Source organism: Hylobates moloch, unplaced genomic scaffold (assembly GCF_009828535.3).
Source record: "Hylobates moloch isolate HMO894 unplaced genomic scaffold, HMol_V3 SCAFFOLD_7, whole genome shotgun sequence".
Lineage (NCBI taxonomy): Eukaryota > Metazoa > Chordata > Mammalia > Primates > Hylobatidae > Hylobates > Hylobates moloch.
In genome coordinates, this window is record NW_026652282.1 from 92,795,651 (window position 1) to 92,820,874 (window position 25,224).

Sequence of the window (25,224 nt, forward strand, 5' to 3'; positions counted from 1 at the left end):
GACATTGCCCAGTACAGTGTGAGTGCTCACTCAATGCAATGGGATGGTGATGGTAACTGTCCTTGGTCTCTTTCCTTTCTCCTTGGCTATAGAGTTTTCAGAGAGATGTGTGGATGCAAGCTACCAGTGCTTAGAAAGAAGATTGAAGAAAGGGGTATGGGCACCTTGTCCCCGCCCTCGCTCCCCCCAGCCCCCATCCCACCGACCTAAACAGTCAGGCATGAGAGACTGGAAGGGTTTCACTTCCGCCTGACTGCAGGAACCACAAGTTCCAGACTGGGTCGTAACTGGAATAATCACAGTCAAAATACACCCAGATGCTCTCACACACCCAGACGCGCGCGCATCCCCGGGCCATGGGGCGCACGTGAGCCCGCACCCCGCGCACCCAGCCCTGCCTCTCGCCAGAGCATCCTCAGCAGCTGCCACCGAAGCAGCCTCCTCCTTCTCTCTTCCTCCTCCTCCTACTACCGCCGCCGCCACCGCCGCTGTGGCTGTGATCTCCTATCCCCTCTCGTCCTCCTTCCTCCCCCAGTTCCTGCTCCTCCTCCCATCCCCTGCTTCTCCTGCCCAGCGGCGAAGGGCAGAACCCTCGGCTGCCGCCCTCCTTCGCTCTGACCAAGAAGAGGCTGGAACAGGTCTGTGCAGGGGGGGGCGCTTTGTTGCGGGCTGCTGGAGCTCTTGTGGCTCCAACAGCTACTGGGAGGGCACGGGGCGGGAGGGATGGTAGATTATTTCTCAGTTTTCAGTCTTGCTCTATGAATAGATGGAGGGCGAAAGGCTGGGAAGGCAGCTGGTTCCCTTTGCCAGTTCGCCTTCCTTTTTGGTTCACGGCGAGAGAGCACTGAAGCTGCCCGGACTCCTGCCCCCGCCCACCCCTAAAGCTCTCTTTCTTTGCGTCCCCACTCCCTGCATCCACTTCCCCGGGCTGAGCTTTCTCTTGTTCAGGGAGCTCAGGGATGGGGGCGGGGAGAGATGGATGGAGATGATCCAGCGGGGCACCTGGGTGCCTGGGGCTTTGTTACATACAACAAAACCAGTCCTCGTCAGCTTCCAGCTCCAGGCTAGGCTGCGGTCCACCTGCAATGTGGGGTGTGAGTCGGGCCGACTAGGGAAGTGAGAGAATGTGAGAGGGCACTCCCTGTATGTGACTGCACACAGGAATGCAGTGGTGTGTGTCGTGGAGATGGTGTGGTTTTTGTGTGGAATTCAGTGAGTGCGAGTTGGAGTGGTGTGTGTGTGTGTGTGTGTGTGTGTGTGTGTGTCTGCGCCATGGGGCTGGGCTACTCTTGGCATTACACGTCCTTGGGTCTCATTCCATGCCAAGCCAGACTGCAGCAACACGCAGGTGGATCAGGTCCAACCTGTTCTGCCCACATGGGAAGGATAATGATCGTTTTCAAAGTGATGGAAATCCCCCCAGCTGGGACTGTTGCTTAGGACTTTCTGGATGCGGAATTTCGAGCCAGGTTGACCAAGCCCTACCAGATAGCGTTATTGTTCTCCCAAAGATGCCCAACTTTCTTAGCAGGTTTTCCTCTCTCAGCCAATGAGGATCTAAAGCTCTTACAGTGATCCCTGCAGTGCCTTCCCACACCCATTTTAATTAGCGCATCCTAATGTCTTCAGGTCTTACTTACTACAATGAAGTTAGTGGTGTGCTAGGATGTAGTTCTATGTTTGAACTAAAAAGAACAAACTAAATGCAGCTATGTATTAGTCATGAATTTGATATAGAGGTGGTGTTTTTTTCTTTCTTGAATGATAAGGTATGAACTGGTATGGCCACTTTTTAATCAAAGAAAGAAGAGATCAATAAAAATGAACAAAACTGCTAAACCTTCTCTTTGACATTTTTATTTGTGGTTTTAATAAAGCATTGTTTTTCAGGGTCCAAAAATATACAGTTAAAGGTAGTGATTAATCAAACAGCAGACATTTTTTGCATACCTGCTATGTATTATTAGTGTTAAGTATTGAAAGTATATAAATGAATAAAACATCATCTCAGCTCACAGGGAGTGCACAATCTGGTAGAGCGTGTAAACAGACAATTAGAGTAAAGTATGACAAGGGGCAGGCAGGGTATTGCGGGAGCCCGAGGGAGGTATGCTTGATTGGGGATGGGGGTTATGATCAAGAAAGGCTTCATGGGCAAGGTAACATTTGAGTTGAGTCTTGAAGAATTAATTCACCAGGTTGCTAAGTGGAAAATGGTATCCTAAGTTGAAAGAATGGCATGTACGAAGGTAGAGAGGTCATAGTTAAGTGAGACTGCAGGGAGTCCTTGGAAATGTGACTGCCAAATTCTCAACAAACTTAGAATGGGTCTTTCTGGTTTGGAGTGATGACTGGTGGCACATCCAAAAAAAAGCCGGTATTGCAGATTGATAAAGACCACAACAAATCTCTATCTTAAGAAACATCTGGCTCATTTATTAATATTAGTGTGTTTTGCTTTAAGCAAATCTGATATATGTAAATGTGAGATTCCAAGGCAAATGAACTAAATGGACAATATTTACATTGCAGAATTTGCTGCTTTACAAAAGGATTCATAATCAGATTATGTTAATTAACACCGCCTCTCTGACCTTTACAGTGAATTTCTTTTAATCAAAAATCCACTAACGAAATTTTTCCAATAGTTCATGAATGGATAAAGACAGGCATACCTGCATTACATTTACTTTTTGCGCAAAAATTTACCAACTTCAACACAAGAATTTCCTCTCATTCTGTGGATGTTTAATAAATACTAAAAGAAAATATGAAAATGCTAGTAATTAATATTAAATCCATTGGCTGTGATCTTTTATCATTCAAACTATATATAAAATAGAAATTAACCTGAACGGGATCTTGAGGCATTTTTACAGTTTAGGTACTTTTAGTAGTTTCACTGGTAATTAACAATGGTACAAGATTTCTGTGCTGTATGTTAGTTTTAAAATGGATGTATAATGACTGCTCTAATGTTCGTGCAATTAAGCCAGAACAGGGGCACATTCTGAGTCTCCTGTTTTGTTGTGTTGGTGCTGATTGCATTCATAGGCTGAGAAATGGCCCTGGGAGTGAGACTAAAGACTGATTATTTCTACTGGAAATGCCTGGTGGTCACAAAATTATGCTAGGTAAGAGTGTGGGTTCTGAGAACATGGATCAGCACCCGTCTGGAGCACCTCTCCCCTAAAATGAAGACCAAAAATAGCCCTGGGTTCTATCTGAAAGGAATGACAGAAGTAGATGAGCTTGAATGACTTCTTTCCTCGTCTGGACAATACTTGGCTGCGGAGGAGTTGATGGCCTAGGGTACTTTGGGCACATAAAGGTCCTTTGTTCACTGGCTGTCAATACCAGAAGGTATCAAGCAGTATCTCTAAGATACATTCTCCAAAGCTTGAGCTGGAATGGAATTGATCTGTCAGCTCTGTTGATGCTCAGATCCGTCTAGTTACTAGACAGTGTTTTTTGATGTAGGTTCTAAAGAAGACTAGTTCCATAGAATGTTAGTGAGGCACACCTCTCCCCATCCACACACACACAAACACACAGGGTTTTGTGGTCAAGTTAAGTTTTGGAAATTCTTACTTAAACATAAACAGGTTTGTTTCCTGCAGGGCTTCAACAACTCTTTACTAGGCTAATGAATATTGTGACTCTCCAGGAGTATAAAATATGCAGCATTTCTCAGATGGAATTACCCATAGAGCATGGTGTTCCAACAAGCATTTGGGTCTACTGGTGTTGAGAGACATGTTCTTTGGGTAAGAGCCTTCTCTGCTGAGTTCTGAGTTCAGAGGCTGTCGGCGTCTTGCTGGGTAAGCTTGGATGACTCGCTTTACCCCTCCAGGCTTTCCTTCCATCCCCCCTCTTTAAAATGAGGCTGATAATAATCATCACTCTCACTGACTGTGATGGTGTGATGACAACTAAGATAATATCTCTGTAAGTATTTTGAGCTGCTTAGAAGAAAGGCTCTATGTAAACTCAAGATTATTATTAAAGTGAAGTGAAGAATTAAGGCAATTATCCTGATAATGCAGGCCCAAATTCTGTCTTTCTGCTGAGTTATTGGGCAGACTGCCTCATTTCTCTGCTCTGCTTTGACTGCAGAGACCTATCCTCATTCAACCTTGGCTGACTCAGTTCTCTGGGTTTATTTCCTTTCACATTCTGAAAATTTCAGCATGGCCTTTAATTTCCTGGTCCAGAGGTATCATCAGTACAGCCTTCAGAAAAAGTCCATCAATCTGAACATACACTGCTGACTAGAGAACCCTAGAGTTAGGAATTAAGTTTAGTTGGAAAGTTGCTTTTATCCTTCAGACTAATTGTCTTTCAGAGGCAGTTGTGAAGGGCCATGTTGGAAGCTAGCTGGTGCAGGATTTCTCTCCAGTAGCCCCAACACCCAACCTGGGCTGGAGTCCTGTTTACAGGAGATGCTTCTGGAACAACAGTTTCAGGGGTCCATTTTGTCAATGGGAAGCTGAGGCCATCTTTAAGGAAATTTAAAGGTAAAGGAAATAGCATTCATGTGACTATTGACCCTTCTTGGATCCCTCGACTGCTATTAATTCCCAGAACCCTTTTTTCTTTACAAACTGCCTTGAAAGGAGAATGGAGTTCTTGAGACTTAATGGCTGATAATCATTGCAAACTGGGTTTGGGGTAGAGACTGTTGCACAAGGCATTCAGTCTCTACCCCAAAATGAATGTCAAGGCATTCGGGTTACTGGTTCTAGAGTACTCTGTACTCAGATTAGCTCTTCGCTGCATGAAAGCGGTAAGCTTCAGTTGTAATAGGAAGGATTTCTGTTAGCCACAAGAGAGAACCGTGAGATTTTAAGACTGTGTGATGTTGTAAAGCCAGAGTGAAGTTATTCGCGGTTCTGGAGTACACAGTGGAGATGCTTGTTCAGTGGGGGACATTTGTAGAATGGTAGAGCTACAAATGCCTATGGAAGTTTCTCTGTTGTAAACCTTATGTTTAGATGACGAAAATGAGGATGAAAGAAGTGAAGTGAGTTGCCCAAGGTCACACAGCTACCACATGACAGAAGTCATTCTAAGAGTTGAAACTCAGATCTGCTGCCTCCCAGTGTTCTTCTCTTTGACTTAACTGCCTTCTTGTGTAGTTCAGGGGAGTGAGGATTGGCTCATTTAGTGGGACTTGGAGGTCATGTCCAGTTCTGAGCAGTGTGGGCTCTCACATGGCAGTTTTAGCAGAGGGATAGTTTTCTAGTGGAGCCCTAAAAGACCACGCTTCTCTCTCTCCCTCTTCATTCCTCTTGAGTGTAGAGTTGTCTGATTCACCAAGCCAAGCACCCAGTTGGTAACCCGAGGACTGGATATTCTGCCCGAGATTCATGGTGGATGATTTGATCATCCTAGTCCTTTTACCTTGGTGATTGATTAATAACCACTTTTTGTGTGCCAAGGATCCCCTTGAAAGTCATGAAAGCTACTGATGCACTCCCCAGAGAAGGCCTCTCATCCACGGACATGTGCATGTAATTTCAAGGCCTTGTAGGTCGAGCGCTCTTGCTCTGCTTGCTGTTGGTATTGGTACACAGCCTAGGGTCACTGATAGAAGCTCCCTAAATATGAAAGATTCCCAGAGGTGGAATTGTCAATCATAACTCGGAGGGAAATGGAAATGCTGGGATGAGCTTTGTGCCAAATAGACATGGGACAGGGAGTAGAGTGGAATTTCTTATGGATAAAAGAATGGAATTGGATCCTGAATTCGAGATAAAAATAGAAAAGGAATTGAAGTGAGCTAATCACGTCCCCTTCCTTCAACCTTATGAAAGAAAGTGAATTGGGGAAGCTAGGCAGGTGGGAAATTTGGGAGGACTGGGGAGGGGGTCAGTCCAGAAAGGGTGGCAATCATGCCATATTTAAATGAAATAAAAATTCTTCCCAAAGAATGAGACAACTCTTTCACTTCTCTCCAGATTTCTTACCCTAGTCAAACACCTAAATACCAAAAACTCAGGGCTTTGGGTATTAGAAGTTGTCTTAGATTCTGGAACACTGTCTCCTTGAAAAGGACACATTTAAAGGCTGGGAGTGGGGGCCGGACATTGTGGAGGAGTGGCACAGCATGCCTCTCTTCTTGTTTACAAAAGCATTTTTATTATCAAAGAACACATGCTCATTCTTGCTTATAAAAATAGAGATATGATGTAGAATGTTCCTTCCTTGTCTCTCCAACACTGATCCCCCACCACGTTCACAGGTTGGTATGTATCACATTGTGCATGTTTTTATGAATATTCACATAAATATATTCATGTACATAAAATAATCAAAGATGTGACCATGTGCTGTTCTACAGAATGCTTTTTACTGAACTATATGTCTGAAGATTTTTTATTGCCAGTAGACATCTAGTTATTTCATTCTTTTTTTTAAATTTTACTTTAAGTTCTGGGATACATGAGCAGAATGTGCAGGTTTGTTACATAGGTATACATGTGCCATGGCGGTTTGCTGCACCTATCAACCTATCATCTAGGTTTTAAGCCCCGCATGCATTAGGGATTTGTCCTAATGCTCTCCCTCCCCTTGTCCCCCAACCCCTGACAGGCCCCAGTGTGTGATGTTCCGCTCCCTGTGTATTTTATTCTTATAAATAACTGCATAGTATTCTATTATATAATTGTAATATAATCTCTTTAATCCAACCTTTGTTGATGAATTTTTGCATTATTTCTGATTATTTTTACATTATTAAATATTGGTGCAATGTACCTTCTTGTACATACATCTCTGCATACCACTGTGAGCAATTTTGTCATATAAATTTAAAGTAGTAAAGTTGCTGGTTTGGAGTTTGATTTGCACATATTTGATTTTAATAGAGCCTGCCAAACTGCCTCCCAGAAAGGCTATCATAATTTACCTTCCCATCAACAATGGCCATTTCTCCACATTCTTCCTCATCAATTTCAGATATTATTGATCTTTTTAATCTTAGACAATGTGAAGGCTGAAAAAAAAATCTCCTTTCTCTTTGCATTTCATTGGGTACTAGTGAGGTTGAACATCTTTTCATGTGTTTTTTGGCCATCCGTATTTCTTCTGTGTTGCCATTTCATATCCCTTGCCTGTTTTTCTTTTGAGTTGTTCTTTCTGCTTCTGATAACTGGGTTCTCCTTCTTTTGAGTTGTTCTTTCTGCTTCTGATAACGAGGATCTCTAAGTATTTTGGATAGTAAACATTTAACTGTTCTCTATGTTGCAAATATATTAAGCAGTTTATCGTTTGTCATTTAACTTTGATTTGGATGTCTTTCACTGTACAGAAATGTTTATGATTTTTTAAAAAATCACAATTTTCAATCTATTTCTTTATAAGCAAACAATGCCACAATTAGATATCCTTGCACTGTGTCATATACAGTTGGCTCATTATTTCCTTAAGATAAATTCCTAGGATTAGATTTGTTCAGTTAATATTTTTCTAGATATTGCCAAATTGCTTTCTAAAATGTTTCTAGCAAGTTACACTCCAACTACAGTGTATACAAGTACATTTTCCCCCTCCTCCTGACATTTTCTGATAATTCAGGTTTTGGCTCTTAAATCAAATGCTAGGCTGAAATTCATATTTGATTGGGAGGAAAGGAAAGGCTGTGAAAGGCTGGGAGCAGAAATCCCTAACTGCACGTGGAATACCTGTAATACATGTTTCACCTTCAATTATTTAAGTAAACATGCTCTTTAATTCATTTCCAACTAGAACTGTGTCGAAAGCATTTTCCAACGTTAAATCACTCTAAATTCACTGTGAAATGAATGACCATTTAGGGTCATCTCTGCTGGCAGCATCCGCAACAGCAGGCAATGATGAACTAACTTTAGAGTTCTATCTCATCTTAAGACACTTGGAAAAAATCTACTGCTGCATCTTCACTGACCTCTGAGGTCAGCTAGATTGGTTCCATAACTTTCTGAAGGCTGAGTGGTGAGTAGGAATCAGTTTCTATCTAACTTGGCTTCCTGCAAAGAGGACAAGTTTGAGGTCCTCCCGTGAGAAGTTATTCTAACAGAAATAAACAGTGATGTCACACTCTGCAAAGGGAATAGTGGCAAACAAGTACAGGTGTAGCTTTTCTCTCACTCTGCCTGGGATTGCTTCATCTTCTTGTGCCTATTTTCTGCCAGTATCCAGATATGGTCAAGGGTATTTTCATGTGTGCTTTAGGCCAAAGGTAGGGTCTATGGATTAGAAGATGGAAGTCCGAGTGGTAGTTTATGTAGCTTACGAATATCTTTTGTCTGAAGAGCACAGTAGCAACCTAAAAACCTTTGGAGGTGGCAGGGCAATGGGGAAACATGAAAAAGTGGTGATAGTTGTTGCTTACCCATTTTACAGATGGAGAACACATCTGGAAAGGAGAAATGCTCCAAGAGTTGGACACTGCTGGAAAAGGATCCTGGCATACCTCCTAATACTTGCTAACTAAAGATTTGGCAACTTCTCTCCTCTAGGGATATATGTAGGTGCCTTTAAAGTGAAGCTTCCTGATTTGATATGTTTAATAATGCCCTTTGTACTTACCCATCATTCACTTTACCTAGTACGGTACTGACACAGCCCACCCCAGGGACGCTTTTGAGCTGTCAGAAGATGGGTGGATTATTGTCCCCAAAGGAATAATTTGGATTACTTGAACTATTGACAATTATGAGTTGTGGTTTTCCACTTACCTCAAAATCTTGGTATTTGGCAAATGACTTTAAATTGTATCTAATATTTGTCTTTTTTTCTCCTTTTTAAAGGTTTGGACTAGAGTAAGCATAGTTCACAGAGGAAATGATGGCCAGATAATATAATTATTAAATTTTGCTGCCTTGAAAAAAGTGGTTTTAGTTTTTATGCTAATGAATGTCCTGTTTTAAAGCTAGTGTTTCTCTTTTTAATTACCAAATAATTTAAAATTGAAACATCGTAGCCACAAATATGGATTCTATGCATAAGTCATATGATACATTTATACTTTTTGATGGTTACAAGGGGAAAGGTCATCTTTCTTTTTAAAGCTATGCTTGGTGCTTTAAGTAGAATTGGAAATTGTCATGTTTTTCTTTTCTAATGAACTATTCTGCAAAGGTAACATTGTTTTTTTAACACTGATTAGAACTGGGATGGGATGTCTGATTCCATACTTAATCCAAAAATAAAAACCTCATTAACAAAGAGGCAAAGAGAGTCAGTAAATGGAGCTTACATTAAATTGCGAGGCGGAAGTCCAGGGTTCAAGTTCTGGTTTTGTTATTAATTAGTTGTGTGACCCTGAACTAGAGCTTAAATATCTCTGAGCCTCAGATTCCTGACATATAAAATGAGGGCATCGTTAGGAATTGATGATGTATATTGTAATTCCTTCAACTTAAACAAGGCATTCTCATCTCCAAAGTCAATGCTTGCTTTGTGACAGAATCACCTGGGGACACTTTAAAAATATATTTTGAAGGCCCCAACCCACCTCAACCAGTTGAATCTGAAACTCCAAGGGTAGACCCAGGAAATCTATTTGTTAACTAACTTCTTAGGTGATTCGGGAGAAGACTGGAACACCCTCCAGAGGTAACTTTCAGGAGGCAAGATCTCCTGGTGCTTTCTGGCTTGAGGGAATGAAACCATTTTCAAAAGTGGGGAAGTCCAGGTCACCTAGGAGCTCTGGCTTAGAAATCTATGATATGAAACTGCACTTGAGGAGGCTGGCTTTTGGCCTAGCTCCCTGGGACTGGTTTCTGCAGAGGTGAATGGAGAGCACAGTGTTCTTTTTAAGAAGAGCAAGTTTGGACGAACAAACTGACCAGTTGTTCAATAATGAGTATATTTCAAGTCCTTTGGCACAATACCTTGAGAAGAAGCATTACTGAGAGAGGGCACAGTGATTTCCATAACTCTTAGACTGTTTTGGCCCAAGCTTTCCTTTGAATCCTATTTGAAATTTCTATTCCCTCTTTGACTTTTTCAACTTTTGTTCTTCTTCCCTTCATTAAATTCAGTGTTGCAGTGGGTTTTTCCCACTTCCCCTTGATCTCACTGATCCTATTTCCTTCAGCCATAGGCACTCTCTGGATACCATCCTATCTTCTAAATGCCAAAAAGAAAGGAGTCAGCACTAATGTACACCAATTTGCCCCACCATTTCCTTCTGCCCCAGCTTTCAGCCCTTCACTTCATTATGGGAGTAGTTGGAGCTAGGGAAATGCTTCTTCTCTAACGCAAACTTTCAGAGACAGCAAGTGTTTCTTTTTATATATAGCTCCCAGTTAACTGTTTGCTGTGTGTCAGGTATTGCACTGCTCTTTGCATGTGTTGTCTCATTTAATTTTCTCTACAACTCTGTTAGGTTAATACTGTTAGCATTCCATTTTACAGAAGAGGGAACTAAGGCTCAGAGCAGCTAAGTGATTTGCACAAGTTCACTCAGATGGTGAGCAGCCAAGTGAATCTCTGTCTGGTCTTGGGGTCTGAATGGTTAAACAGAGTGTTCTACTATTAAGGGCTTCCCGTGGTAATAAGACTGTGTTACACCAAAGGGGAATGTATGAAGCAACAGATCTTCTTGGGTGTGACCAGTCTGAGCCTTGAAGCAACAATAAAGACCAGGAAAGAAAGGGGAGGTTCATTTTAATGGCAGCAAAATGTTGCCAGAATTATTGTGTGTCATTGTAGGGGTGGGGCTCAGAGATTAGTCTTGATTCTTGTGAATTGTTAGCTGAGTAAATCTCTAAATATTATGATTGAGAGATAAATTCCTGATATCCCGTGACTATTGTTTGCTTCACAAATCATGGGAATGTGGAACATACTTTTTGTTTTCCTCCTCCTACTCCCAGCAGGAGACTAGTGCCAAGGGTATAGAGGACCTCTGGGAGGCAGGGAGTGACTTCCTGGATGTTTTCAGCTAAAGTGCGCCTGGGTGGGGGAAGACAACCAGGGGGAGGACCCAGAATAACATGAACAACAGTGTTGTTGGCTTGGATTATTGGGTTTCCAGCTCACTCGAGTTCTTCCTGTCTGATTCTCATTATCAAACTTGCAGCATGCAACAAAGGATATTTGGCATCCACCAGTACAGACTCATTGATCTAGGATTGATATGATTCAAACTCATGAACATAACCAAAGCATGCACTGCAATTTCCAGACTATACGTATGGTACCAAGTCCATCCTTAAACCCTAACCTAATGCCCTTTTTGAAGTAGCCCAACTTTTCGCTTTGACTGTAGTATAGGGCATTGAGCAATTTAACATCACTGCACAACAACAGACCATTTGTTTTCTTTTCCGCAGCTCTTTCCTAGAAAGATCTTCTATTGGCTATAATTTCTCTGAAAATTCCCTTCCAGTTGGAGCCCTCAGGGGAGGACTCGCACCCATTTTCTGCAGTATCTGTCCTCTTTGTTGCCGTTTCCAGTAATGAGAATCAATAGGCATCAAGAAACCAAGGATGAGCCAGGCATGGGGGTGCACACCTGTAGTGCACCTCAGCTACTAGAGAGGCTGAGGTGGGAGGATCACTTAAGCCCACGAGTTTGAGGCTGCAGTGAGCTGTGATTGTGCCACTACCCTCCAGCCTGGGCAAAAGAGTGAGACCCTGTCTCTTGATAAAAAAGGAAAGAAAAGGAGAAACCAAGAAACTACGGTCTTGTAAGGCCTCAATTGCTTGCTCCGTGTCTAATGCCAGATAAGTCACTTTGCCTCTTTAGGCCTCAGTTCTTCCATCTGCAATGATTCTAATTCTCCCTTCTCTGTGGAAAACTTGGAGCAATCAGATCACTGAAAACAGACTACTTTGAAAGAAAAGTGGTCCAAGATATATGACGGTGAATGTCTTCATGTTTTCCCTGGCAAAAGAGCTGTTTTGGAGCAAAAGAGAGGGTAAGGTAAAGGTTAAAAGATCACTTGCTTAAGTTTAAGTCCCTGCTCTGCCTTCTGCTAGCTGTGTGGTCTTGGGAAGTTTCTTAACCACCTAACTGCCTTGGCTCTGTAAAATGGAAAAAGTAATATTAGTACTTACCTCACAGAGTTGTGGTGAGGAATCAAAGAGATAATCTATGTCTGTCCAATAGATAGTGTTTATTTATGGCAACTGTTTTTATTTTGAATGCATGAAGCTCCATGAAGAGGTTTGGATCCTGGCTCAGGCACTTTGGACAGTCACTTAGCCTCTCTAAACCTCTGTTTCTTCACTTGTGTAATGGGGATAATAATAGTAGCTACCTTTTAGGGTTTCTTGAGGAATATGTAAGATAATTCCTGCAAAGTTCTCAGTACACCATCTGGTACACAGAAGTGCTCAATAAGCTATTGCTATTATCATTCGGTTGCCATCCTCAGAGACCTTGTGGATCCTTTGGTCCCTGCTTTTCTATATCTGGACCACCTATGGGCCTGGCTCCCACCCTAGGAAATATTTCTGGTGCCCGTGATGTACTATTATCCCCATTTACCCTTGTTTGGGTTGAGTAGAGGAGATGGCCTTTTTGCATGGGGAGGCCCCAAGACTGAGGGGACTTCTTGCTAAAGCACTGCACAAGGGCTGCTTGTGGAGAGCAGCTGATTCCTTGACCTCGAAAATGGTTCACACAGTGACAAAAATGGGAACAAAGCAGACCCTGCCTTACGACTCCCACTGGGGCCTGGTCCCATGAAGCACAAAGTTCTGTCATTGCACTCCCCACGCCTCCCCTGTCGGCTCCACCAGCCATATATTCCCTTCTGACATTCCTCCAAGACGACCGGTCAGAGAGCACTTCGTCTCCTCCCCAAATCATATGTTGAGTAAGGCAACCAGATGCTGCCATAGTGACAATTCCTACCTGATCAACAGAGCTGGGAATTAAGCCCTGGTGACAGGACCTGCTTTGTGGAAGGCCTCCTCCCAGGGCATCGCCTAGCTCAGCCTGGTGATGAAGCAGCCTGCCCTACCCACCACTGTCTGTGTACTAATCTCTGAGCCTTTCTCTATACATTAATCCACATCTCTGGGGCCCCAAAGTGACAATTTCAGAGAAATTCTGACCTCATTGGATTCCCCAGTGTCTCTGCCTTAGTTCAGACCGTCATGATTTCTTGCCTGAACTATATCATATTATTGTTCCTGCTACTTTTACTTCTATGAATAACAATAAATTATAGCTAACAGTTATTGTGTGCTTATTATGTCCTAGGTGCTGTGCTAGCATTTGCATGTATTATCTCATTTAATAGTCACAAAAACCCTATGAGGCAGGCACTGTTATCCCCATTTTACAGAGGAGCAATTATAATAGCAGCTAACATATATTGAGTGCTTACCATGTGTTAGGCACTGCGCTAGCTGCCTTATATATTTTTTTCTCGTTTTATCCTCATGATAACTGTATGAGGTAGGCATTATTACTACTAATAGAGATATCTGTAGGCCTCTGGTAGTAAAGGGCTGGATGAGAGCCCTGATACTTATGAAATATTCGGAAGGGTTGCATGACCCAAGAGGACTTTGGATGTACTTTTACAAGTCCTTCCTCACCACCCCTTTCCACTTCCTCACTAGGTGCTTGGGTACAGTAGACATTGCTCATTTTGAATCTTGCAGGGACCCTGGCCATGGCTAGTGATAGGAGAAGGAGTGGTGAATCTTTCTTACCCTGGGTTGTTTTTTGGGGATATCTGGGATCGGGCTATGGTAGAGGCACAAAAATTTTCATGCCTTGCTCATGGTGTTTTCCTACTTGGTCTTCTCTAAAAATCCTTCTCAGACCATGTCACTTCTTTCTTTCATTCCTTTAGTCATTCGTCCTTTCATCCCAAGGACACGTTGATTACCTATTATATACTAGGTAATGTGCTAGACATTTGGAATATTATTATAAGCAAAACAGACATAAAACCTACCCTCATGAAGCTTATGGTCTAATGCAGGAGATAAACATTAAACAAATTAAACTCAGACACATATAATTGTAAATTATAGTAGTGCTGTGAAGGAAAAGTATAGTGTATGAGAGACAATAGCAGGGGAGACTTCATTGAGATGGTTGGGGAGCATGAAGAAAGGCCTTTCTGGGGGAAATGACACCTAAGCTGAGGCCTGAAACATGAATAAATATTAACAAAGAGTGTTTCATGCAGAGAGAGCAAATTGTACAGACACCCTGAGGTGGGTACTTTCCATATTCAAGTGACTAAAAGAGACAGTGAACAGGGAGAAAGTGATGCTCAATGAGGTTGGAGACCATGCAGAACCTTGCAGGCCATGGTAATGAGTTCCCTTTTTATGCCAAGAGCAGATGGAAGACACTGAAGTAGAATCAATGAAGTAAGGGTAGAATCAGGGTAATGTAATTCATAGTTTTACAATATCACTCTGGCCTCTATATAAAATGGAACTTAACAGTGGTGAGAAGAGAAAGAGGGGCAAGCTAGGAGGCCATGACAGTAGTCCAGGAAAAGAGATGGTGGTGGCCTGGACTAGAGGTGACAGTGGCCATGAAGAGGAGAGCAAATGCAGCATGTGTTTCAAAAGAGCTTGCTACTAGACTGGATATAGGGACTAAGAGGAGAGAGGAATCGAGGAAGACTTCCATGTTTCTGGCTTGAATAACATGATGAAAGGTATTCATTTATGGACATGGGGAAGTATCCTAAAGCAGATTGAGTTGAGCTCTCATCCTGTGCCATAATCAGTCTAAAATGCTCATTTAGCATATAAGCTATATTACCTTGTTTTGATGGTAGTTAACATGAATGCATTTGTTCTCTCCCTAGGTAGGTTTTAAGCTCCTTGAGGACAGTAGCTGTGTCTTACTCATCTCTATATTCCCCAAGGCACCCAAGATATGATGTATTAAATGCTGACTGATTGATTAACAAAGGGAAGAGGTTCCTTTCTCTTTCAACCTTACTCTTCTTGCCAAGGCATGGGACATAACTCTGGATTATGCTTTTTTAAAAAACAAATGTGACACACTCAATGATATATATTCTTTTATATAGACTTTGAACTTCATTCAATCATTAATCACCTTTTGAATAACTCCTGCCATATGAGCATGATACATAAGGCACGCATACGTTTGCTCTGCAGAACACCCTTCGGCAGTGCAGTACAGGCTATGGAGTCACAGAAGAATGGTCTCATGGGAATGTGTAGGCTAGCTCAGGATTGGCAGAGCAGAAGACTAGGAGTAGCCTAAAAGCCTGAGTTGTTTAGGCAGTTAGTTTTAACTCTGAGACAACTTCACTCCAATGATTTCCTCCCAAAAGGGTCTATTGAGAGTTTTGAGACATCTTAATTCCCCATAACGCCTCTCCATTTGTGCAATCCACTGCCACTACCCCAAATGTAAGTTCCTTTCCTCTCCTGGGGATTTTCATCCTTATACATGTTTCTGCTTTCTCTTTACACTCTATCCTCTTTCTCGGGCTTTCCGTCTGTATCCTTTGAGATCTATGTTGCATATCAACAAACTCCCCTGGTCCTTCACCCTCATGTAATATAAACTACCTCAGCACATCACAGTGCTGGCTACATGTTAGCATCACCTGGGGAGTTTTTTAACAGGTACTGAAGCCTAGACCCCATCCTTAGAGATTCTGATTCATTTGGTCTGAAGAGGGACCTGGGTTTCCGTACTTTTTAGAGCTACTCCAGGTGATACTAGTGTGCTGTCAGGGTTTCACACCACTGGTACCTGCTTGCCTTAATTGACACATCAGTTCTCTTGCAGCTTATGAAGTGTAAGCCGCTCATTCTCCTGGGTTACACATTCTACAGAGCTGAGGGGTGATAGCCACACTCTCCTATTTCCCCAGAACTATTTTTAGGCCTTTTATGTTCATCCTGAAAAAGAAGGGGAAAAAAGCCAACAGATAACAAAATTAAATGCAAACAAAATTCATTGTTTTTTTAAAAAAATAAATTGGTTTTAAAATAAAAGAAAATAAAATGACATCAATGCTCCCTGGAAGTGTCATGGCATCTATACTGCTCACTCTTTTCTTTTGTCAACTCTTGTCTTCCTCATGTACCCACACTTTTCCTAAACGTTTAATACTTGGTTTATCAGTTTCCTCTCCAACCTAAGTCCTGCTTTTCTCCTGGAGGACTTTAGTGCCCTTGTTGACAATCTATCCAACATTCTGGACTTATGATTCCTTCATCACTTTGACAAATATTTATGGAATGCCTATGTACCAGGCACTGTTGTAAGTAAGTACTAGGTATGGAGCAGTGAACATATGGACAAAATCCCTGCCCTCAAGAAGCTCATTATCAGAAAGGTGCCAGTGAGGGAGCTAATCAACCAATCAGTAGGCAAATAAATGTTAAGAAGCATTATGGAAAAATTTAAGCAGAGGATGAGGGAATGCTGGGAGAGAGGGATCAATTTTAAATATAAGGGAATAAATTTCAACAAGAATAGCCTTCACTGAGCTACCCTTGCAAATATCTTGAGGGAGAGCATTATAAACATAGAGAACAGCAAGTGCAAATGTCCTGGGACAGGAGTGTACCTGGCTGTGAGAAGGCAAGTCTAGCTTAAGCTGAGTTAGAAGGTGAGGTCAAGGAGGTAACATGGAGACGGGTCTTATCAGGCGTTACAGGAAATTGTAAGGACACTGGCTCTACTTTGAATGAGACAGTGAACCACTGGAGGGGAGAGTTCTGGGTAGGGAAAGGAATAGGGTGTGACTTTAATTTGAAGTTTCCTTGATATCAGTTATCTCCACTCACTTTCATCTCTACTCCACTTTGATAACCTGTCCCCATTGCCAGCTCCTGGATTTTGTCCCCAAACTGTTCTACCTCTGAAACCTTAAACTCTAGTATTTTAATTGAGAGAGCTTATATATCCAGCTCCTTCATGCTAATTATACTTTCTCTTTTATTTCATCTAAATCTCTCATATCTTGATTCTACAGAGGTCTTCTTGGATGTTAGTCCCTCCTGGCTTCCCTCCTTTCCCTCTCCTTCCTAAATTCCATAGTGCATCTTTTCCAGCAATTCTCATGTGTCAATATTTTTTTTTCCTGGTTAACCCTATATTATAGTGGTTTAGCAAAACCCAAACCATAGATCATTCTAGTGGATCTTGTTCCTGGCTGCACATGAGAATGACCTGGGATGCTTAGAAACATACTATACCTGATTTCACTAGTTTAGGATGGGGTCTGGATATAGGTGTCTTAATGATCCCCAAGTGATTGTAATGAGCAACCAGATTGAGAACCTCTGGACTAACCCAGCATCTGCCCCTTCATTTCCTATACCTTGACATCTGAGCAGAAAACCAAATCTCAACTGCTCCCTGTAAATTGCTTGGAAATCTTACAAAGTGACCTTAGTAAGCTACATGTCATTTTTCTGTTATGTTAAACCAAACTGCACCACCCTCCTCTAGGCTTCAACCTCACTTCTGTCTCTGTCTCTCCTAGAAGATGACTTCTTTTCCCATTTCATAGAGAAAATAGCAGCTTCTAGGGCCCCAAGCTCCTGCCCTTCTGCCTCAAACCTAGATGTACCTGTGTCCACTTTTATCCTATTGTCTCCTCTGGCACTTCCAAAACTTTCCTCATTCTTGTAGATCTTCAACATCTTGCCACTGGCTCTTTTCAAAATATCTACAATCTTTTTTGTCTTTAAAAACCTTCTCTTCAACTCTAGATTCTCACTTGCTAGATACTGCCCTATGTCTCTTCTTCCCTTCACAGCTAAGCTTCTTGAAAAAAGGAGTCTTTAGCCAATCCCATTCTCTCACCTTCCATTCACTTCTTTAGTCCCTTGGAATTTGGTTTCCGCTTTCATGAAACACATTTTGCTGTGGACACCAGTGATTTCCCAAGTGACAAATCTAATGAATAGTTCTCAGTCTTTTTCTTTACTTAATGTTTCTGAGTCATTAATTTTATACTGCCTGTCTTCCTGAAAATCTGTTCTTTCATGGATTCCATGAGAGTATTCTTTCTTGATTTACCTCCTACTTCTTTGGCAGCTTCTTGAGTTCTTCTTCCTTGTCCCAGACCTGAAATATGAGTTTGGAAAAATATGAGGAATCTCTTCTTACAACTTCACATTTCTTTCTCAGCAATTTTATGCATGCCTTTGGCTTCAAGTATCACCTGCATGTTCATGACTCCCAGATATATTACCCCCACTATGGATCTCTCTCCTGAACCCTAGATCTGTTTATCAGACTGCCTGTGGACTGCCTCTGCCTAGAACTTCTGCAGGAACCTCAAAGTCAATGTGTCCCAAACTTAACTTGACCTTTTAGAAATACTCTGACTCCACCAAGCCAGAAAGTGGAGTCATCCAAGATTCCTCCTTCATCTCCCTCACCTTCCACAATTACCAGTCCTCCCAAGGCTATCTCTAAAATCTTTGTTATCTATTTGCTCCTTTGCATCTTGACTGCCACATCTCTAGATTCTCATCATGTCTCATCTGGACCACTACAATATCTTCCTAACTGGATTTCTTGGCATTATAACAGTCTCCTTCAAGCTGTCTTGCAAAGTTGAATAATCTTTCCACCATGCAAAACTTACTTTGTTATTTATCTGCTCCTATGCAATTAATCATTAATGACTCCCAGGGACTTACAGCAGTGGTTTTCAAGTTATACTTCATGCATCCCTGTGTGTGTTCTGGAGTGAAGTTGGGGGCAGCAGGCTGAGCAGGCCACATAACAGGGCCAAACCTCTAATTTAACTAGGACAGCTGTGCTTTATATCTGTTTATCATCCTGGCCTCTGAAGATATTTTCCATTAGAGTGAAAATTCTACAGCCAAAAGAAAAATTTGAATGCCATTGATGTTGACCTTCATAACTAATAAGCTCAGTATTTATCAGGAACAGAAGGGTATCTCTGACATCAAGAATGTGAAAGCTTCATAGGCCTTGGGTCCAGGAACTTTATCCCCTCCAGATGTGTTCGTTTGGTTGCAAGGCCCAGAATGAGGCCTCTCACAGCTTGATGTGACCTTTTGTGTGTTGTAAGGCCCTTTCTCTGCCTTTCAGGGCTGCTGGTTCCTGTTATATACATGAAATACAGAACTCTGCCTGAAGAACAACCATGGCCTTGATGAAGGCACTATCCCTGGTCAGCATCAGATATGAAATTGCACATAGTTCTATAATTTGCATTTTCTACTTAATATATGTCTAATATACTCCTGAGTGATTGTAGAGCCTATTTAAAAGCTGCAGAATATTCCATTGAATTAAAAATTTTTACATGTTTACTTCATGAAATGAAATTCTGTTGCCTTTATCAGAACTGGGAGAACCTTAAGACATCCTGTCCAGTCCTCATGCTGTGGTCTCCATGGGAACTAATTCCCAGTGAGCTCTTTGTTCTCAGGGCAGCTTAGTTGCCCTCATTTACTCTTCCAAACTGCGATTAAGCTCAGGCTGTAGGCTTTTCATCTGCATCCAGGAAAAGGGAAAGTGCACACTCTTACTTATAAAAAGGGAAATTTGCCATTGATAAATCTGGTGGTTCCCAGGCCCATGCTATAAAATTGCCTCAATTTGTCCAGTTCAGAGAATGTTCATGGTGAGTGGAGCCTATGGCCATGGCCAGGTTTGACTGACCTAAGCCTCTAGTGTCATCTCTCCCTAAACAAATATTCTTGTTAAAACTGCTGTTAAGTAAAAGCACTGAATTGAAAATTAGGTTTTCATCAGGTTCTAGTGCTGATTGTGCCACTCAACTTACTGTATGACCTTGGGCAAGTCACTGAACAATTCTCATTTGAACACAGAAAGGATGATGTTGAACCAAGTGATCTCTAGGATTATTTTCAGTTCTGATACCTTGAGTCTTTGATGCTAGGAGATAATTGCTATGTAAATGCTTTCAAAAGTTCAAAGTGCTATATCAGCGTGAGGTGTTATGATTAATTAAACTTACTGCTTTAAGTTCCCACAGAGCATAAGGAGAAGTAAAGGAGCCTTCCTGATACACAACTGGGCAAGTCAACATCCGAATCATCTGAAGTTAGCATGGTGGTGTTGTTTACTGGGAAGAAAAATAATAATAAGAGTTATTATTCATTGAAACATGAACACATGCCAAACAGCATGCTAGTCACTGTCATATACACTTTTATTATTCATCCCCACAATGAATCCATTATTACTATTATTTTTGCCCTTTTACAAATGAGAAAACTGAGTTCAAGGAGGTTAAGTGACTTGATTGCCGTCATACCCTTAGCAATCGATGAAGCTAAGGTTTGAACCATAATTTTTCTGATTCAAAAGCTCAAGCATTTTCAAGTGTGAGAAAATGTGAGATCCAAGGCCATGTTTTCTAGCCCAGTACATCTCAAACTCTAATGCGTGTATGAATCACCAGGAGTTCTTGCTAAATTCAAATTGCTGACTCCATAGGTCTGGGGTGGAGCCTGAGCTTCTGCATTTCTAACAAGCTTCCAGATGCTGCTTGATATAGCAGGTCCATGGACCACACTTTGAGTAGCAAGAGACTAGAGACCTTTATATGGAAATCATCTGGCCTGTATTTGCCCCTGGAGCAGGGCTGCACAGACTGCACTGCACAACTCCAGGGAGCACTGTTCACATTGTATTCTCTGTGCAGTGTGCCTCTTGAGTTGTGTACTGTGCTCCCCTTGTCCTAGAATGAGAACATTGTGAGTAGTGAGTAGATCTACAGAATCTTCCTCTACCTGTGCCATGTCTGAAGAACAGGAAGTGTTCTTTCCCTCACAAATGAAAAATGGATCAGTGCTGTCGAGAAAAGAGACACAAATCCAGTCTGCCCACAATGAGGGTGGCCCATTTGGTGTTCTAAGGCAAGATGGGGAGGAGGGGGAGAAGGAAGCTAGCTGGCAAGCTGGCTGGCTGGCTGACTGACTGACTGGCTGGCTGGCTGGCTGGCTGGCGTGGCAGGCTCCATTCTTATGCTAACAAAGCCCTGATTCCAGGCAGCAGCTGCTGCTTGTGTGGGTGCTTGGGCCATTCATAGCAGCTTGCTTTACCAGTGCCAGACCCCCAGAACAGGTGCGGCCGCACTTGTTATTTTGCTCAGTCCTGACCGTCCAGACAGGGAGCTGATTATCACTATGAATCTGGGATTGCTGCTGATATTCCAGCTTCTCCTGAACAAAGGGGCCAGCCTTGAGACAGCTGTCTCTTCTGGCCACAGTGAGGCTGACTGCCCTGAAAGCCACGTGGGCCTCGGGGAGGTGGGTTTGCATTGCAAATGGGACAGAGAAAATCAGACCCAGGTAATCAGTTCTTCTGAAACAGGTCAAAGTGTCTGAGAGTCGGAAAGTTTAGGGGCTTAAGCCCACAGTCCCCAAGCAGGAGCTCCAAACCTACTGAGATCTCTCCAAGCTCCTCTTCTCTGGTCAGGTGCTGTTGCCCTTAGCCTTCCCTTGGCCTAAGGTCTGCTGCAGTGGCCAAGGGCAAGAGAAGGGCAGCTGGCTCTCATTGTCCCCTTCCTCCTTTGCTCAGCCTCAGGACCAGGCTTTGGGAACCAGGAAATTAGCTTCTATTCACAAAAAGGATGGAGAACTACAGCACTGTGGTTAAGAAGACCAGCTCCAGGGTGAGGCAGCCTGATACAGATCTTAACTTGATTACTCACTAGCAGCAAGCACGAGCTTAGGCAATCATTTGATTTATTCAAGCTTCAGTTCTGTCACTTCTCATAGAAGAATAACAATAGTACTTCCCTCAGGGACTATTATGAGGATTTATTATTAATCATAATGAAAGCTAACACTGACAGAGCACCTACTGTGGACTAGGTACTCTTCTAAGTACTTTACACACTGTGATTCACTAAAGCCTCAAAATGATCCTATGAGAGGGACTTGTATTATCCCCATTTTATAGATGTGGAAGCTGAGGATCAAAGGGGTTAAGTAATTCGCCCAGCGTCACAAATCTGGTAAGCAGCAGAGCTGAGAATTGAACCTAGCAGTTTGCTCCAGAGGCCACGTCTTATGCACTATGCTTTACTGCACAAACTTAAAGTGGAGTGAGCACAGTGCCTGGCACACATAAATCCTTGCTAAATGAGGGTGGTTATGATTCACTAAACTGATTTAGCCTCACTGTTTCAATGAATAGCTAAATATGTGTCACCTAAAAAAGGAATGTATATTTTTTTTCAATAAGAATATGGGTTTCCACAGCTGGAGTCTTCATAATGGAAAGAGTAATAGTCTTTCTTGGCCCCAGGGCTCCAGCTGCATTCATTCATACACAAAGGAGGGTAGGACAATTCATTTTCCCACTTGGCTTAGCAGACCATTTTTGATTCCCAGAGCAGCTTTTCATCTCTGCCCACCAAACCACCTCCTGTTAATTCTACCGCCTCTTCAGGCCCACTGCTTCCCCGGTAACCTTTAGCCCTGTGAATTTGATTCACTTATTATGTAAAAGAAAGGGAGGGACTGAAAAAAGGAGGGAGGGAGGGTAGGAGAGAAAGAAAGGAGAGAGAGTGAGAGATCAAGAACAGAGAGAGAGAGATCAGGGGTGGGAAGGAGATACTTCTAAAAAGAAAACAAGGAAGAAAAAATAGTCAAGACAGTCCTATTCAAATCTAATCTTAAATAGATTTTGACTGCAGTTTTAGAAGAATGTTTATTGAAAAGGAAATATGTCCATAATATGCAATTATGTGAGAAAAGCAGGCTGCAAAATAGTGTTACACCATTTTGAAGTGTGTATGTACAAATATAAAAAAAAGACTGGAAGTATTCCAAAATGTTAACAGTACTCATCTGTAGGTAGTCAAGTTGTAGATTATTTTTCTTCTTTAAATTTTCTGTAATTTTTCCAGAATTCTAATGAATATAAATGCTTTTTGTAATTATAACAAGATCTAAGGAAAAGGAAAAAGCAGGGATAGGATATGTCAGTACTGCCTGCGTGAGGGATGGATCCTGCCCCCAAGAATGCCCTGTACTAGAGAGAAATGATTGTTGTCCTGTGTGTGTTGCAAAATTGCATTTTCTGTGTGCAAGGGAATGCTAGATTACTCAACAAGACCACAGAGAGCTTTGAGGCACATGCTCAGCTCCCAGTCAGCTCTGAGAGTGTCTGATCTTCCTGCCCAGACAAACCCTGACCTGTGGTGTGTCCACTTAGAATACCATGTGTCCCTGACTACAGTTCAGGAACCCAGTGGTAGAGTTAACATTCTACAAACTTGCCATAGGGGCAAAAACCAGAACAGGGCCAAGGGGACAAAAGCAAACAGATCAGGGACTATGAGTGCAGAAGGTCAGAGCTGACAACAGGAAAGAGAAGGATAGTATCTTCAGTGAGCTGGAGGGGGTCAGTGCTGAGGGGTTACGTGCAAGATTCTTGTTTTGGGTATGGTTGTGTTGGAGATGGGTAAAAAGAGTGTAGGTGGGCACAGGGTTAGGGACAAAGGCATAACTAGGGGCCACAAACTCAAATGCCTTTGGGGACCAGACTAGTAGCTTAATGATTGCAGAGGCCTGGCTGAGGACTGTGCTGAGCTGGAAGAGAATGATTTCCGTGGAAAAGAGCAGTGGGAAGCCTGGGAATTTGGGCCCACATTTACATGTCTTATGAATTTTTAAGAGAAGATAGATATCTAGGTATTTATGTAAAATCTCTCAACAGTTAAGGTTTTTTCAATGTCAAGACACTACAGGCCAAGCAAAATGTATCTGTGAGCCACACATTTAAAAACATTTCACTTTTAAATAATTATAGATTCACAGGAAGTTACCAAGATGTTACAAAGGGGTCTCTGTGTACCTTTCGCCCAGTTTTCCCAATGATTGCATCTACATAACCATCATGTAATATCAAACCAGGACAATGACATTAGCACAATGTGTGTGTCTAGTTCCATGTCAGTTCATCTCATGTATGGGTTTGTGTGTCCAACAACACAGTCAAGATACAGAACTGTTCTACCATTGCATAGATCTCCCCTGTCACATATTAGTCACATCCATTTTTCTCCCTCCAACATTCCTTACCTCTGGCAACCACTAATCTATTCTCTATCTCTATAGTTTTGTCATTTCAAGAGTATGATACGAGTGAAACAATATATTATGTGACTTTTTGAGACTAGCTATTTTTACTCAGCATAATGCCCTGGAGATCCACCCAAGTTGTTGCATATACTAGTAGTTCATTCCTTTTTATTGCTGCATAGTATTTCATGGTATGGATATACCAGAGTTTGTCTAACCATTCACCAATTGCAGGACATTTTTGCTGCTTCCAGTTTTGGGCTTTACAAATACAACCACCATGAACAATCATGTACAGGTCTTTGTGTGGACAAAAGCTTTCATCTCTAGAATAAGTGTCCAGGAGTCTGATTGCTGGGTCATAAGGTAAGTGCATGTTTAGTTTTAAGAGAAACTGCTGAACTGTTTTCCAGAGTGGCTATACCATTTTACATTTTCAGGAACAATGTATCAGTGATCCAATTTCTCTACATCTTTGCCAACATTTGGTACTGTCACAAATTTTTTACTTCAACCAATCTGACAAGTGTTAGTGATATCTTGTGGTTTTAATTTGCATTTTCTTAATGGCTAATGATATTGAACATCTCTTCATGTGCTTATTTGCCATATATATAAACTCCTCAGTGAAATGCCTGTTCATGTCTTTTGTTCATTTTCTAATTAAATTTTGTGGTTTTTTGCCATTGAGTTTGAGTTTTTAAAAATATATTCCAGATAGCAGTCCTTTGTTAGATGCATGATTTGCAAATATATATATTTTTTCAGTCTTCAGCTTCTCTTTTCATTCTGTTAACAGGGTCTTTCATGGAGTAAAGTTTTTAAATTTTTATGATGTCTGATTTATTCATTTTTCTTTCATGGATTATACTTCTCGTGTCATGCCTAAGAACTCTTTACCAGCCCTGGGTTTCTAAGATTTTTCCCTTATGTTTTCTTCTGAACGTTTATAGTTTTATGCTTTACATTTAAATCTATGATCTATGTTGAGTTAATTTTGTGTGAGGTATGAGAGCCCGGGTTTAAGTGATTCTTGTGCCTCAGCCTCCTGAGTAGCTGGGATTAAAGGCATGTGCTACCAGACCTGCCTAATTTTTTTTTTTTTTGTATTTTTAGTAGAGACAGGGTTTCACCATGTTGGCCAGGCTGGTCTCAAACTCCCCACCTCAGGTGATCTGCCCACATTCAGGTATGAGATTTAGGTCAATG

At 41.9% G+C, this 25,224-nt stretch overlaps 1 protein-coding gene across 4 annotated transcripts in view; it reads left to right on the plus strand.

The window, feature by feature from the left end:
- The first annotated feature begins 395 nt into the window (after positions 1-395).
- Positions 396-25,224, plus strand: part of PAK3 (p21 (RAC1) activated kinase 3) — a 302,976-nt gene continuing 278,147 nt past the window's right edge. For all 4 annotated transcript variants that reach the window (XM_032757474.2, XM_032757477.2, XM_032757469.2 and 1 more), the window contains exon 1: positions 396-638. The gene's annotated coding sequence lies outside the window, so the exon portion shown is untranslated. The remainder of the gene's footprint in view (positions 639-25,224) is intronic.